Here is a 13,458-nt window from a genome sequence, read left to right as displayed (position 1 = left end):
CTCCAACAATTTATCTCTTACTTCTTTGGCAGATTTTCGACTATATGTAGAATAAACTATTTTTGTCTGGGCCCTTTAAATTTAAACAATAGTTTAAAAGATTTTAAAATGAATGATAATAGAGTAGACTAAAAAAATTGAAATCTCAATACTCACTGGGTGGAACACTGATATACATGACTCAGAACAGCATCAACTATTTTGGGGATGGCAGTTTCCACATTCCTACTTATATTTTGAATGTAATAAAACTTATAGCAATTTTAATTCTGCATATACTGCTTATTAGTGTTTAAAATAGTCTAAAGTTGTACTGGGTAGCAGAGAGCAGCTTAGGATATGACATTTTCTTCTCATAATTCACAAAGTTTTCAGAGAATATATTCTGACAGAGACTGAATGTAGTGAAAACATATCTTTAAATGCTTAATTTCATCTAAAGAAGCTCTGACAAACACATGAATTGAAACTGAGTGTATCAAGTAGAACACTTAGACAATGGGCATCCAGGGTGTCAGAACAGGTAGGAAAAGCACCTTCACAGAATCTTGAGAAATGGGGATGGTCACCAAAATATGGTACAATAGGTGATTTGACCATAGTGGAAGTTCTTACAATATCCTGACAGACTATCACTTATGCATTGGATGTTGCTTAGAATTTCAAGCATATGGGATGCTCAGTCACCACAGTGGTTTCCATGTCAGTTCACCACAGTAGAATAGAGACAGCATCAGGTACATTTCTAAGGTGTCTGACTCCAAGCCCTGGCTCCTAGACAGCAGACCTAAAACTTTTAAATAATTTAAACAATTGCCTCTAACAACAGGCCAAAAATCCACTTTTAAAAAAGATTATACTGACAACTACTAGAATAACCAAAATAATTTTTTAAACCAGCCATTTAAGGAAAGCAAAACTTTTAGACATCAATGGAAACTAGAGTTCTCATAATCAGCTAGCAAAAATTTTCATGAAAGCATGTAATATATAATAGCAACTTTCATGTACTTTTTCAACCTGTCACAAAAGGCTAGTCATTGGCCACCACTAAGATCTAGAAGTCATTTCTTAAATCAGAGTGAGGCTTGTGATGTAGAGCAGGGGTTGGCAAACCATGGCTGTGAGTAAAATCCATCCTATCTCCTGTTCCAACTACCTAGGAGTTTTACTGGAATACACACACACATCATAAATATGTGACACATTTGTCACTTTGGGAAAAACTGGCTTTTGCATTTTTCAGTTTTCAGAGGTCTGCTTGCTCCAGAGGCGACAGGTATATATTGTCATTTCTGGATGGTTATTGTCATTTTTTTTTTAACTTCCAGCATGAAAATGCGGATGAGTTTGTGTGTGTGTGTGTAAAAATTTTCCCAATTCCTAAGAATTGGGAGTCACCAAGTGAGTCTTGATGAAATATTCATCGGTCTGCCATCTTTGTAATGTGGATGATCCACAATGGGATGAAGTGTAGACAGCTTGACGCCATTGTAGGCATGGCACCTGCGAAGATGGCATCTGAAAAAAAAAAAAAGGCTATATTCTTCAATAAAATGTTTTAAAGAAAATCAGAAGTTAAACTTACCTCTAATATGTGAACCCAGATTAAGAAGGATGATGCCTATTTACATGACGGTGGACCTCATTCTTTTTATTGACTCAATAGCTACTCACTGTCTACTATAATAATAGCTGACTTTTGTTAAATGCTATCTTGGTGCTAGAAACTGTGCTCTATATTTTAGTAAGAATTAAATAACTTAATTTGCACATTCTAAGAGGTGGGTCCTCTGTTCTTACTTTGTAGAATCTACAAACTGAGCATGTGTGGGGTCTGGGTTGCACACTCATTAGAATCTAATGCCTGATGATCTGAGGTGGAACAATTTCATCCAGAAACCACCCCATATCCCCCAGTTCTGTGGGAAAAAATGGTCTTCCATGAAACCAGTCCCTGGTGCCAAAAAGCTGGGGACTGCTGTTGTAGATGATGAAGAGACAGAGCCAAGTTAAGTGACTTGCCCAAGACTGCACAGCCAGGAAGTTCCAGAGCCTGCCCTCTTAGCTGCTTCACTAAAGCTTCCTGCCATGCTAGACCACCATGCGAACAGCAGGACTACAGACACACATGAAACAAAAAGAATGTAAAATGTCACATCTGTTCCAATAATGTGAAATGCCAGGAACTGAGAGACTGCTGTGAAGGGCAAGGCTCATGGGACATTTTTTCAAATGACTTTTGTGGCTTGTGAACTATGGTCCTGTGGATGTGCCATAAAAAGAGAAAAGCATTGTTTTCTTCCCTCAGATAATCTTTAATTAAGTTCTCAGAGTTACCATTTGACTTGACACCATTTATACATGCCATGAAATCATTTCATTATTTGCTGCTAGTACTTTTTGGAGTAATGACATGTATAAATTTGGTCATAACAAGAGATACATCAAAATCTACTATCTGGCTTCCATTTCATCTCTTGAAGCACCAGAAGACCAAATGCTTACTTCCCGATACTTTGGTATAAAAAACAATTATATACTTGTGAAGGTTATAATTTTTAATCAGTACAATAAAATCGGTAATAAAGACAGGACATATTATTCAGATCTACTGTAAAAAAAACTATGTTGGAGAGGAGGTGGAGCATGATGACCAAGTAGAAGCCTCCACCGTTCATCTTCCCCTCAGGAACACCAAATGTGATAACGATCTACACAAAAAGCACCTTCATAAGAACCAAAAATCGCTTAGGTACCAGGTTGGCCACAGTGGGGAGGAGCATCAAGCAGGCTCTTGTGGTCCCCGATTCCAGGTCTTGGCTCTTGGGTGGCATTTCTGGACCTGCCCTGGGCTGGAAGAGAGCCCGCTGCCCTGAAGGGTGAGTCCCAGGCCTGGCAGCACTTACCACAAGCTGACTGAAGAGCCCTTGGGCTTTAAGTGAATGCTGGCAGTAGCCAGGGTGTACCTCCCATGGGCCTGTGGTAGTGGTGGAAATGGAGAGAGACCCCTCTGCCTGGGGAAAGGGGAAGGAAGGGTGGGAAGGACTTTGTCTGGTGGTTTCAGCACCAGCTCAGCTGCGGTAGAATAGAGCATCAAGTAGATTTCTAAGGTGTCTGACTCCAGGCCCTGGCTCCTGGACAGCAGCATCTCTGGACCTGACTCTGACCTGGGGGATCTTGCCACCCTGAAGGGAAGGTCACCAGCCTGGTTTGCTTTGATACTTGCTGACTGTAGAGCCCTACACCTTGGGCAAACATAGGTGGTAGCCAGGCAGTAGTTACAATGAGCTTTGGGCAAGACCCAGTGCTGTGCTAGCTTCAGGTCTGACCCAACACATTCCCAGTAGTGGTGGCCACAGAGGTGCTTATGTCACCCCATCCCCAGCTCCAGGCAGCTTAGCACATAGAAAGAGAGACAGAGACTCCATATGGGAGACAGTAAGGGAAGAGAAACAAGAACTTCTGCCTGCTAATCCTGAGAATTCTGGATTTTATCCAAGACCACCAAGGTAGTACCTCTAAGAGTCTGTAATAGCTTCAGCATTACTGGGCATGGGGTGCCTCCTAGTGCAGATACAGCTGCAGCGACCAGAAACTTAGATCACAACACCAAAGTCCCTTTGAATACTTGGAAAGCCTTTCCAACAAGGATGGGTACAAACAAGCCCAGACTGCAAAAACTACAATAAATACCTAACTCTTCAATGCCCAGACACTGACAAACATCCACAAGCATCAAGACCATCCAGGAAAACATGACCTCACCAAACAAACTAAATAAGGCACTAGGGGCCCAATCCTGGAGAGACAGAGATATGCAGCCTTTCAGACAGAGAATTCAAAATAGCTGTGCTGAGGAAACTCAAATAAATTCAAGATAACACAGAGAAGGAATTGGTAATCCTATCAGATAAAGTCAACAAATACATTGAAATAATTAAAAAGAATCAAGCAGAAATTCTGGAGCTGAAAAATGCAACTGACATATTGAAGAATGTACAAGTCTCTTAATAAGCAGAACTGATCAAGCAGAAGAAAGAAATAGTGAGCTTGAAGACAAGGAGTTAGAAAGAGAGACAGCAGTAGGAAGTTTATTCAAAAGTATAACAGAGAACTTCTCAAAGCTAGAGAAAATATCGATATTCAAGCACAAGAAGGTTCTAGAACACCAAGCAGATTTAACCCAAAGGCTAACTCAAGTCATTTAATATCAAACTCCCAAAGTTCAAGGATAAAGAAGGGATCCTAAAAGCAGCAAGAGAAAAGAAACAAATAACATACAATGGAGCTCTAATACATATCTGGCAGCAGACTCTTCAGTGGAAACCTTACAGGCCAGGACAGCATGTCATGACATATTTAAAGTGAAGGAAAAAAACCTTTTACCTGAGAGTAGTGTATCCAGAGAAAATGTCCTTCAAACCTAAAGGAGAAGACTTTCTCAGTCAAACAAAAGCTGTGAAATTTCATTAACACCAGACCTATCCTATAAGAAATGCTAAAGGAAGTTCTTCAATCTGAAAGAAAAGGACATTAATGAGGAAGAAATAATCAGAAGGTACAAAACTCACTGGTAATAGTAAGTACACAGAGAAACACAGAATATTATAGCAGTGTAATTATGGTATATAAACAACTTATGTAAGTAGAAAGACAAAAAGATGAACCAATAAAAAATAACTACAATAATTTTTCAAGAGACAGTGCAATAAGATATAAATAGAAACAACAAAAAGGTAAAAAGTGGGGAGATGAAGTTATAGTTTAGAATTTTTATTAGCTTTCCTTTGGCTTGTTTGTTTATGCAATCAGGGCTGTCATCAGTTTAAAATAATGGGTTATATTATTTGCAAGGCTCATGGTAACCTCAAGTTTAAAAACATACAATGGATATACAAAAAATAAAAAGCAGTAAGTTAAAACACACCACCAGAGAAAAATCACCTTCAATGAAAGAAAGAGAGGAAGGAAGAGAAGACCACAAAACAATGAGAAAACAAGTAACGAAATGGCAGGGTAAGTCCATATCAATAATAACACTGAATGTAAATTGATTAAACTCTCCAATCAAAAGACAAAGAGTGGCTGAATAAGAAAACAAAACCCTAAGAATCTGTTACCTACATGAAACACACTTTACTTGTAAAGGCAAATATAGACTGAAAACAAAGGGATGGAAAATTATATTCCATGCTGATGGAAACCATAAAAGAACAGGAATAGCCATACTTATATCAGACACAATAGAGTACAAGACAAAAACTATAAAAAGAGACAAAGAAGGTCATTATATAATGATAAAAGGGTTAATTCAGCAAGAGTATACAACAATTATAAATATATATACACCCAATACTGGAGCACCCAGATACATAAAGCAAATATTATCAGAGCTAAAGAGAGAGACAGAGAAAGACAGATCCCAATACAATAATAGCCTGAGACTTCAACACCCCACCTTCAGCAGTGGACAGATCATCTAGACAGAAAATCAACAAAGAAACACTGAACTTAATCTGCACTATAGATCAAAAGGACCTAATAGATACTTACAGAACATTTCGTCCAACAGCTACAAAATACACATCCTTCTCAGCATCTGGATCATTCCTTGAGGACAGACCACAAAACAAGGATAGGCCACAAAACAAGTCTTAAAACATTTTTTAAAAATTGAAACAATATCATGTATCTTCTCTGACCACAATGGAAAAAAACTAGAAATCAGTAGTAAAAGGAATTTTGGAAACTCTACAAACATAGAAATTAAAGAATATGCTCCTGAATGACCAGTGGGTTAACAAAGAAATTAAGAAGGAAATTGAAAATTTTCTTGAACCAAATGATAATGAAAACACAACATATCAAAATCTATGGGATACAGCGAAAGCAGTATTAAGAGGGAAGTCTATAGCTATAAATGCCTACATCAAAATAGAAGAAAACCCTCAAATCGACAACTCAATGATGCATCTTAAAAAACTGGAAAAGGGCAAACAAAACCCAAAGTTAGTAGGAGAAATGAAATAATAAAGATCGGAGCAGAAATAAATGAAATTGCAATGAAGAAAACAATATAAAAGATCAACTGGTTTTGTGAAAAGATAAAATAAACAAATCTTTAGCCAGACTAAGAAAGAGAGAAGGTCCAAATAAATAAAATTAGAGATTAAAAAAAGGAGACATTACAACCAATATTGCAGAAATTAAAGGATCATTAGAGACTACCATGAGCAACTATATGCCGATCAATTAGAAAACCTAGAAATGGGTAAATCCCTAGATATGTAAAACCTACCAAGACTGAACTACATAGAAATCCAAAACCTGAACAGATCAATCACAAGTAATGAGATCAAATCTCTAATGAAAAGTCTCCCAGCAAAGAAAAGCCCAGGACCTGATGGTTTCACTGCTGAATTTTATCAAACATTTAAAGAAGAACTAATATCAATCCTACTCTAATGATTCTAGGAAACAGAGGAGGAGGGAACACTTCCAAACCTGTTGTATGAAATCAATATCACTTTAATACCAAAACCATACGAAGACCCATCAAAAAAAAAAACAACTACGGGCCAGTATCTCTGATTAATGTTAATGCAAAAATCCTCAACAAAAAACTAGCAAACTGAATTCAATAACACATTAAAAAGATTATTCATCATGACCAAATAGGATTTATCTCAGGGACACAAAGATGGTTCAACACAGCAAATCAATGTGATACGTAATATCAACACAATGAAGGGGGAAAAAATCATATGATCATCTCATCTCCATAGATGCAGAAAAATCATTTGATAAAATTCAACATCCTTTCAGGATAAAAACCTTCCAAAAAAACTTGGGTATAGAAGGAACATTAATCAACATAATAGAAGCTATATGCGGCAAACGCACAGCTAGTATCATACTGAGTGAGGAAACACTGAAAACCTTTCTTCTAAGATCTGGGACATGACAAGGATGCTCACTTTTTACCACATTATTCAACATAGTAATGGAAATCCTAGCTAGAGCAATCAGACAAGAGAAAGAAATAAAGGGCATCCAAATTTGAAAGGAAGAGGTCAAATTATCATTTTTTTGCAGATGACATGATCTTATATTTAGAAAAACCTAAAATCTCCACCAAAAAAAACTATTAGAACTGATAAATTCAGTAATGTTGTAGGATACAATATCATACAAAAATCATTAACATTTCTATATGCCAACAGAGAACAACCTGAAAAAGAAAATTTAAAAAGTAATTCCATTTACAGTAGCTGCACATAAAATTAAATACCTAGAAATTAACCAAAGAAATGAAAGATCTCTAGAATGAAAGCGATGCAAAACTGGAGAAAGAAATTGAAGAAGACACAAAAAAATGGAAAGCTATTCCATGTTCAAGCATTGCAAGAATCAGTATTGCTAAAATGTCCATACTATTCAAAGCAATCTACAGATTCAATGCAGTTTCCATCAAACAACTAATGATATTCCTCACAGAAACAGAAAACAAAAATCTTTATTTATATATAAAAACAGAAAAGACCTAGAATAACCAAAGCTATCCTGAGCAAGAAAAAAACTGAAGGAATCACAATATCTGACTTCAAATTATACTACAGAAGTATAGTAATCAAAACATCATGGTACTGCCATAAAAACAGACACACAAACCAGTGAAACAGAAGGAGAACCCAGAAAGAAATCCATACATCTACTGTAAAGTTATTTTTTACAGCAATCCCAAAAATATACACTGGGGAAAGGGTAAATCTCTTCAATAAATGGTGCTGGGAAAACTGGATATCCATATGCGGAAGAATGAATCTACACGCCTATCTCTTGCCACATACAAAAATCAAATCCAAATGGATTAAAGACTTAAATCTAAGACCTCAAACTCTGAAATTACTACAAGAAAACTTTGGGGACACTCTCCAGAACTCTGGATTGAGCAAAGATTTCTTGAGTAAATACCCGGGAAGCACAGGCAACCAAAGCAAAAAAGAACAAATGGGATCACATCAAGTGTAAAAGCTTCAGCACAGCAAAGGAAACAATCAGCAAAGTGAAGAGACAACAGAAAGAATGGGCGAAAATATTTGCAAACTACCAATCTGACAAGGAATTAATAACCAGAATATATAAGGGACTCAAACAACTCTGTGGGGAAATATATATATATATATATCTACTTTAAAAATGGGCAAAAGATCTGAATAGACACTTCTCAAAAGAAAACATACAAGTGGCAAACAGGTACATGAAAAGGTGCTCAACATTACTGATCATCAGAGAAATGCAAATCAAAACTACAGGGAAATAGAATCTCACTCCAGTTAAAATGGCTATTATTCAAAAGACAGGCAATAACAAATGGCGGTTATCCATAAAACAGGAAAAGATGTGGAGAAAAGGGAACTCTCGTACACTTTTGGTGAAAATGTAAATTAGTACAACCACTATATAGAAGAGTTTGGAGGTTCCTCAAAAAACTAAAAATAGAGTTACCAAATGATCCAGCAATCCTACTCTTAGATATATACCCCAAAGAAAGGAAATAAATGTTCAGAAGAGGTATCTGCACTCCCATGTTTATTGCAGCACTTCTCACAATAGCCTAGATTTGGAAGCAACCTAAGTGTCCATCAACAGGTGAATGGATAAAGAAAATGTGGTACACTGACACAACACAATGCTACTCAGCCATAAAAAAGAATGAGATCCTGTCATAAAAAAAAGAATGAGATGCTATCCATAACATGGATGGAACTGGAGTCCTTTACATTAATTGAAATAAGCCAGGTACAGAAAGACAAACTTTGCATGTTCTTACTTACTTGTGGGAGCCAAAAATTAAAAGAGCTGAACTCATGGAGATCAAGAATAGAATGATGGTTACCAGAGGCTGGGAAGGATAGCGAGGGGGTGGAGGGGAAGTGGGGATGGTTAATGTGCACAAACAAAATAGAAAGAAAGGATAAGATGTAGTGTTTGGTAACACTATAGTCAACAAAATTTAATTGTACATTTAAAAACAACTGAGAGAGTATTACTGGATTGTTTGTAACACAAAGGATCAATGCTTCAGGTGATGGATACTCCATTTACCCTGATGTGATTATTATACATTGTATGCCTGTATCAAAATATCCCATCTACCCCATAAATATACACACCTGCTATGTACCCACATAAATTAAAAACTTTGAGAACCCTGAGTGTTTCCTTTCCAATATAACTAAGCATTCTAAATGCAACTCTGAATGAAAATTTCTTTATATGCCTCAAACTTGAAAATATGTAAACCAGTCAAAGAATGTGTATTTATTATTGGAGACTCAATAATTAATGATGACAAGCTGTTAAGCTAGAGAAGTGGTTCTCAAGCAGGTATGATTTTGCTCCCTAGGAGCACTGTCAACTCTGGAGACATTTTTGGATGTCACGCTATGGGGAGGAGGGAGGAGATGCTGTTGGCATCTTGTAGATAGAGGCCAAGGATTTCTTGTAATTCATAGGACAGCCTCAATGTCAACAGTGCTAAGGTTGGGAAATGCTGGGCAAGAAGAACTGAAAGCCCAGGGCCAGGGTCTTCCAGAAAAAACTAGGCACACCTGTCCAGCAAGAGCTGGACCCACTGAGTTGTCGTCTATGGCAGACAGAGAGGAAGAAATACCCTCCCCCTCCACCTTCTGTTTTTTTGGCTGTGAAGTAAATGAGCATAACAAGGAAAAATCAGGTATTTTCCTATCACTGTATGGAAGTCTCCATTTAGCCTACACACAGATTAGAAAAAGGTATTCCCCTGACTTGACAGAGCCCCATTTGTACATGGCTTGCTGAGTGGACCACAAGCTGGATTTAAGCTTTCACTTATCCTCTCAATTGGTCACCTTTGTGCAGTGCACAAACTATACAGCCTTACATGGCAGGCCTCAATATAAGCACGAGTCCCACTAATACTACAAAACTTCATACAGCTTTTAATATGTGGTAGCCATGAGAAAACTCATAATAAGAGTAATTAAAAGGAGAGTAAGACAGATTGAAAAGAAGATCAAAGAAGAGGCATCTAAAAGTGAGACAGGGGTTTGTAGCAGTTATCTTAGAAGGATAAGTTGCCAAACGTAGGCTCTCTGTCAGGAATGTAATACAAACACCAGAACAAAGAAAGACACAAGAAAATATTAAAAGGGCAGCTACCTTTAAAAGCTTGGGAAAAATAGCTATAACTGGGGAGGGGTAAGGGAGAGTAAAGAAAGGGAGTGACTATCTTGATCTCCTATGTGGAAAAAGTCAGTTGGGGATTACTTTTAAAATTCGAATTAAACTAGCTAGGCAGTTTAATGAGGCGCTGTCACCTACACCCTTTGAAAACTATAGACCAAATATCTTAGTTAATGTCTATAAAGATTTACCTTAATGATGGTTAATTAGTAAAAAAGTGGCTATCAAATAAGAAATAAGAGGAAACAAGCTCAGGAGTCATAAGAAAATTTAAATAAACCACAGTGAAGACCTCGTACCAGAGAAAGTTTCTAAATATCAAAAATAATCTTAGATTTACAAATTTAGTTACAGAAAATGTTATAGGATATACTTATTCTCTGGAAAGGTATTTAAAAATATCTATCTGCTTGAGGTAGTTCTGAATAAAGACAGGAAGAAAAGAAGGTAAGCTAAAAAGAAAATTTTGGAGTATTTAAAAGTAGGGTGTATACTATCTCTGTGAGATGATTTCGTGAAGAAAATAGAATATCCAAGACTTTAACTCTTCTGCCGATGACCTGTTTACAGAATTAGAGGAGATGGCACTGATTGGAGTGACAGAAGCGGTGCCAGTTCTCCCCACCATCAAGAGTATCTTCTGCTGCGCCTGGCACAAGGTGTGAAATTTCATTTTTAAAGATTTACTTCTTTGATTTGTCATTGTTATGGTTAAAATGCTATAGTGCTCTCTGAGAGTTAAAGGACATAACTTGTGAAAAATCATTAATTTCCTGGTGCTAATTTAAATTATTTGATAATTATCTGGGAGGGGCTTAAAGGGGGCACAAAATTGCCTTTTGAAAGGGTTTAATTGATTGACATTACAATAGTCTGCTCAAAGTCTGTGAGAGTATGAATGCCTATGTAAATCTGTCATACACACACGAAAACATATATCAGAAATGACAATTATATAGCACACACAAATGTGTTTGTATGTTTGTGTAAAACTATGCATATAACCAAATACTTATACACCTGGTGTGGTATTGTATTTGATCCACTGTAAAAGTTCTTCCTGAGGCAAATTATTAAATTATCCTATTATGCTCCATTGATTATGGAGGTTTGCATAACCTTGTATTGACATCACTGTTAGAATGCCAAAGATAACATTCTCAAAACGAACTCTGCAAAAAAGCCAGCCAAAGAGCTGACGACATAAACCATTTATTTATAGTTCTTATATGAAGAGTACTGCAGGGTCAACAATAAATTCTCACCTTGTTACTCAAACCAATGTGAATTACCCTTTGATATCAGCACATATATATACAGAATTACCATCTCTGGTTGTTTCCAAAGCAACGAATATGTTGGCATTACAGGGCCCAGGTGAAAACGGAACTTTCTCTCCCCTGGGAAGAATTAAGGAAGCAATGCCTGATCCTTCTAGTACTAATTTACTACCAAGGATTAAAATAAACAAATCACAACTGTGAAACATCTTAGAACTAAATCCTTTCATCCTTGGCTGCCTTTTGTGGACATCGTTAGTAGACAGGGAAGTCCTATTAGCTTGACATATATAGATTCTTCTCAGGAAAACAGGCATTATGGTATTTTAAGTCTATACACTCATAATCAAAACTAAGTAAGGTGTTTGTAGAAGTACCTGAGGCCTAATATTCTAGCTAATTTATCTACTTCTTTTGTATGTTAGATACAGTGATAGAACCCCAGAATTTCTTATAGATTCTTTGAGCCAAATGGGACCATACTAGAGCAATTACTCTGCATCTGCTCTGGTATTGGATGAGCACTTCAGGGTACTTTTTTTTTTTTTTTTGAGACAGAGTGTCACTCTGTCTCCCAGGCTGGAGTGCAGTGGTGCGACCTCAGCTCACTTCGACCTCTGCTTCCCGGGTTTAAGCAATTTTCCTGCCCCAGCGTCCTGAGTAGCTGGGATTACAGGCACACACCACCATGCCCGGCTAATTTTTGTATTTTAGTAGAGACGGGGTTTCACCATGTTGGCCGGGTAGGTCTCGAACTCTTGACCTCAAGTGATCTGCCCACCTCGGCCTTCCAAAGTGCTGGGATTTCAGGTGTGAGGCATCATGCCCGGCCACCAGGAAACTTTTTTTTTTCTTTCTTTTTTTTTGAGACAGAGTCTCACTCTGTCACCCTGGTTAGAGTGATGTGGTGCGATCTTGGCTGACTGTAGCCTCTGCCTCCCAGGTTCAAGTGATTCGCCTGCCTCAGCCTCCCAAGTAGCTGGAATTACAGGCACGTGCCACCATGCCTGACTAATTTTTGTATTTTTAGTAGAGATGGGGTTTTACCATGTCAGCCAAGCTGGTCTCGGAACTCCTGGCCTCAAGTGATCTGCTCGCCTTGGCCTCCCAAAGTGTTGTGATTACAGGTGTGAGCCACTGTGCCAGGCACTCTTACACAGACCTGAACTCCGAAAGGTTATGTTCATAGACAGGATATTAACAGGGGAAATATTTGCCTAATCACTTGTTATAGAAATATCAATTTAAAATCTAGAAATACTTTTCAAAGCCACTTGAAATTGCTTTTCTTGCTTATAGTGAATCATGAAGTAATATTTTAAATCATTTAAATTAGTTAAAAACACTTAGTGTGTTTGTATTTTGAATTAGTCAGCAAAGCTGCGGTAACTTTAAGTGTAGTTACTATAGTTTTTATGGTATTGTTATACAAGAATGAATCCCTTACCTGTCGAGAGCATATCAAGGAAGCCATAACACACACGTGTGGTGTCAAAAACAGCTTTAGCCTCATAATTAAAATGCCAAGGGCAGTAAACACTAACAACTGCAATGTGTGAAAAGTCAGCTACAAAAACACAAATAAGACAAAATCACATTTTTGCTTTTCATATTTTTAAATTAATGAAGTATATTAAAACTATATTATTCATTAAGACAAGGATCTTCTAACTTAGTAATGAGCCTATTAGTATTCATTCATTCAGCAACAATTTATCGAATGCTGACTATGTTCCAGGTCCTCTTCTGGGTGCTTCAGATACAACAGTGAGCAATTTCTGCCCTTGTATTGTATTTAAGTACATTTAGTAACGAAAGACAGACAATACATAGACATAGCAAATAAATAAATCCATTACATAGTCTACTGTAAAGCAATAAGTGCAGCCGGCAAGAAAATGGAGCAGGCAGAGGAGCCAGGGAGAGCAGGAGGTGGTGCGAGGAGGCG

The sequence above is a fragment of the Macaca nemestrina genome, unplaced genomic scaffold (genome assembly GCF_043159975.1).
Source record: "Macaca nemestrina isolate mMacNem1 unplaced genomic scaffold, mMacNem.hap1 Scaffold_139, whole genome shotgun sequence".
In the NCBI taxonomy this organism is placed as follows: domain Eukaryota; kingdom Metazoa; phylum Chordata; class Mammalia; order Primates; family Cercopithecidae; genus Macaca; species Macaca nemestrina.
Note: the sequence above shows the minus strand (reverse complement) of the source record.